Below are 4803 nucleotides of genomic sequence, written 5' to 3'. Positions count from 1 at the left end.
AGTAGATTTGTCCTCGTTTGAGCCCTCCTCTACGGTGTCCCGGAGGTGCCGTGGTTAAAGATCTTGACTGCTGCCCTAAGGTGCAGAGCAGTTGAAACCCACCCAATAGCTACCCGGGAAGAAGATGTAGCAGTCTTCTTCCAAAACGAGGACAGCCTTGCCAACCCTCTGGGGCAGTTCTACACGGGGCCATGGGGTCGCTGTGAGTCAGACCCAGCAGCAGCCGGTTCTAACACGCCTCAAGGAGCCCCACTCCAGGGCTCCGCTACTAGTTTGTCATCAGCAGAGCCGCTGTGAATCGGAATCAATTGGAGGGCACATCTCCACCTTCCTCCGCTGTATTTTCCAAGAAGATGCTTCTTCTCAAGCTGTGTCCTCTACTGCGGAGCTCCCACGTTTGAAGCCTGTTTTATCTTGCAGCTAAATCACAAATGTAACACGGGGCGACATTAAGTGCCTACCCAATGTGAGACTGTTTTCAATGTCCACGGTTTTATCCTGAAGGTCACTGCAAATGTGGAACTCATTTCATTTTGCTTCTGTCTGGGTGTTCGGATATTACTAATGGTTAAATAGGAGGGAGAAATGTGTTGCTAATGAAAGATAAAATTCTATCTGCAGAAGACTCAAAACCCCTCGATCAAGTTAATATTGGGCTGGACTTTTCCATGGCATTGATAGTAGCATGCTGACTTTTATACCCAATATGCTTCATGTGCAGTCTCAGTACCAAGTTACTTAAATATATTTCTTCTCTTCATTCTCTAGCCCTTTCAAGGGAAATTGTATACTCTGTGTTTAATTACCTTCTTCCATTATTTTATTTCTGAACTGCCTTAAAAACAACGAAATGGATTGTTTCAAAGTAGAAAGAGACGACCTTGTAGTTGTGTGACCCGTTAGTTTCACTCAAGGATAAAAAAAATTATAGCTCCTAACTTTCCAAAGTTTTGAAATGCCTGTGAAATAAAGATGTTATTTGTAACCCATGTGAGAGATGATTTTAAAGTGTTTATAGGCACGTCGGTAACTAGTTGTTTGACATTGGGTAGACTGGGCATTTCTTGCCCCTGTTGAGTATCAGAGCATTCTTCTTGGCTTGACTTTTCTTCCCCACTATCTCCACCTGGAAGCCCAGGTGGCAAACTGGGTAAACACGTTGGTCTGCTGACCACAGTCTGAAGCTCCCAGCTGTTCCTTCTGAGAAAGACGTGGCTGGCTGTTGCTCTAAAGAGTTACCTTCTGGGAACCCCCCGGGGAATTTCTACCCTGCCCTATAGACTCCCCATGAGTCAAAATCCATTTGACGATGGTGAGTTTATCTCCACTTCTCGGGGATAGCATATACACGTCTTCATATAGATAACTTATGATAATTACATATGTCCCCCACAATGTAAATTGAACTCCCAGTCCTTGACCTGTGAATGTGATCTGGTTTGAAAATAGTGGCTTCTTTTGTGATCTGAATGAGAACACATCTGAGCTTGGTGGGGAATAAACATAAGCCTGCCCGAGTAGTATTTTATAAGGGGCAAGGTAGACCTAGAGAGGAAGGGGATGCCATGGGAGGACAGAGGCAGATGCATCTACACAGCAAAGGAAGGTTGGCAGGCATCAAGGATCTGCTGCGGCCTTCTCACCTCCAGAACAGGGAGCAAATCAACTCCTGCCCTTTAAAGCCACTCGCGTTGCACCATTTGGTTAGGAAACGAAGACAAGAACCTAAGAAAGATCCCGAATTCCTTCCTTTGTCCGGCCCTATCAATCAAGTCACCAGGCTCTGTTCTTTTTCTCCTGTAAATACCTTTCGCATCCCTCTACTCTGCTCCTTCTTCACTTGCTACCTGGGGTGCAGCCTCATCACCTATCACCTGAACAACTGCCCGAACCTCCTCGCACTTTTTCCTGCTTTGAAGGGTTTCCCTCATTCCAGCTGGTCCTAGAGCTGCTTGTGGTTTGAGCATGAGGTTTGCAATGGGGACCCTGTATCTATTTCCAGCCTCCATTGAGTTCTCCGTTGTCCGCAGGCAGAGTGAGTTTGCTGCAGCTCCCCCCAGCCCCATCTCAGGTCATCCCAGGGAGAGGTACTCTCACCCCACGGAGTTTGCCTGGTCTTGCTCTTGATGGAGATTAGGAACTAGAGCCACAGAGTCAGGAGTCCTACGCAGATCAAGGAGAAAGCCTCTGAGCCATCTACTGATCCATTGTACTCTGCAGTAGGGTACCTATCCCAATCACAGTCCTTCCCGCTCCCGCCGTCCACCTGCGAATGTCATGGACCCATCATCATTCTGCAGCAGCTTCCTTTGAGTTTCATGTTCGTTGAAGTAGCCACACAGCTGGAACCTTGGACACCATCATGGCGTCCTGCTGATGGCCTCCCTCATCCACATGATGTGTCTTCGCCTCGCTTGTGTCCTGTTTAAGGTTTAATATAGGGGTCCCTTTAAAATTCATATGAATGTGGGGGTGGGGTGGGGCTGGGGATTGGTGTCTCTTTTTCTCCTAAAATAAGCTCTTCTCCGCAGTCCAGCCAGCTTCGTTTTTAAAAAACATATTCTGGTCATTTCCTACTCATTGAAACCTTTCAAAGGTTCTCTCTTGCCTGTAGAATAAAACCCTATGCCCTCATCATAACATTAGTCTCTCTAGCTCAGTGGTTCTCAACCTTCCTAATGCTACAACCCTTTAATACAGTTCATCATGTTGTGGTGACCGCCCCCAACCATAAATTATTTTCGTTGCTACTTCATAACTGTAATTTTGCTACTGTTATGAATCGGGCGACCCCTGTGAAAGGGTTGTTCTACCCCCCAAAAGGGTCTTGACCCACAGGTTGAGAACCACTGCTCTAGCTCATGGCTTTTTCTTCCCGCTCTAGTTTCATTACCTTTCCCCAATCCCAGGCCCCACCCAAGCACCATCCATGAGCCATTACTGTGTGTGCACACGAATCTGGCTCCTATATTTACACCACCATTTTATTACATCTACAGAAAATCTTCCCTGTCAGATCAAGTTTCCTCACTTGTCCCCGAACAATATGAGCATCCACCTCTTTTCTTGCATTTAATGTTTTATATTTCTGGCAGAATTCCAGCTAGATCCATAAGAAGGCATATGCTACCAGGGCTAGCCTTGCTGACTGACATCAGAGAGACCTTGGCAGAAAGCAGAGACTATCAGAAAGAGATTTACTTGTGTTTTATTGACTTTGCAAAGGTACCTCACTATGTGGATCATAAAAACACTATGGATTGCATTGAGAAGAACAGGAATTCCAGAACACGTCACTGTGTTACTATGTGGAACCTGTACATGAATCAAGGGGCAGTCATTCAAACAGAACAAGGGAATACTGCATGGTATAAAATCTGGAAAGGTGTGATGAGTCAGGATTATATCCCTTCACCGTATTTACTCAATCCGTATGGTGAGCAAGTAATCCAAGATGTTAGACTCTCTGAATAACACTGCATTAGGATGGGAGAAAGGCCAATGAACAACCTGTGATGTGCAGATGACACAACCTTGCTTGCTGAAAGGGAGGAGGACTTAAAGTACTTGCTGATGAAGATCAAGAACTGCAGTCTTCAGTATGGATTACAACGTAATTGAAGAAAACCTAAATCCTTACAACCTGACCAGTAGACAACATCATGATAAACTGAGAAAAGATTGAAGTTTTGAGGATTTTCTTTTGCTTGGATTCACAGTAAATGCTCATGGAAGCAGCAGTCAATAAATCAAAGGCGATATTTCCTTGGGCAAATCTGCTCAAGACTTCTTTAACATGCTGAAGACAAGGATGTCACTGTTAGGACTAACGTGTGCCTAATGTAAGTCATGATAATTTTTATTGCCTCCTAAGCGTGTGACAGTTGGACATTGGATAAGGAAGACGGAAGAAGAATTGGTGCATTTGACTTATGGTGCTGGCGCAGAGGATTGGAAGTACCGTGGGCTGCCAGAAAAAAAAACAAGTAAGTCTGTCTTGGAAGAAGCACAACCAAAATACTACTTAGGATTGACAATGGCCAGTTTTTGTCCCACATACTTTGGACATGTTATCAGGAGAGACCAGCCCCTGGAAAGGGATCCTGCTTGGCAAAGTAAAAGTTCAGGGAAAAGAGGAAGACTGTCAAAGAGATGAATTGACACTGTGGTAACAATAGGTTCAAACATAACAGCTGTGAAAATGTCACAGGACCAGGCAGTGCTTTGTTACATTGTGCATAGGGCCACTGTTACTGGGAGGGGGTTCTTTCCACAATTTTCACTTGTACATTGACAATGACAATGACATTGGTGATGTTTTCCATGGGGAGAAACTGAGTTGATGGCACGGGGGAACAGGGCACTAACCCACCCAGGGGGAGAGTACTGGCTGTGTCCCCACAGAACTGGAACATGCATACAGACCCCACCATGACACCAAACCAGGAGGGCAACGTAACACGTGGAGGAATCCACACAGAGACTGGACCATATGCCGGTCCTAACTAGAATCAGCCCGACCCCCACCATGGAAGGGAGTACCACAGAAAATGAAAATAGATCGGTGGGTGTGGGAAAGGAACTGACCTACCACACCACACCCAGAAGGAAGCTGAAGCAAAGGAAGGAGGAAGAATAGAGCGGAGCACACCTGGGCCCACCAAGCTCAGAGGACGATAGCCCGGCTCGGACGGTCCAATGTACAGAGAAGACCATAGAGCCAGCCCCACAGTGAGATGCGACATCCTGCACTGACCCATGGTTCTACATGGGACAGCACCGGAGACACAGTGTGGGATGTGC

This window comes from Echinops telfairi, unplaced genomic scaffold (genome assembly GCF_000313985.2).
Source record: "Echinops telfairi isolate 266 unplaced genomic scaffold, ASM31398v2 ScPeMD7_18;HRSCAF=68, whole genome shotgun sequence".
Lineage (NCBI taxonomy): Eukaryota > Metazoa > Chordata > Mammalia > Afrosoricida > Tenrecidae > Echinops > Echinops telfairi.
This window is presented reverse-complemented; position numbering follows the sequence as displayed.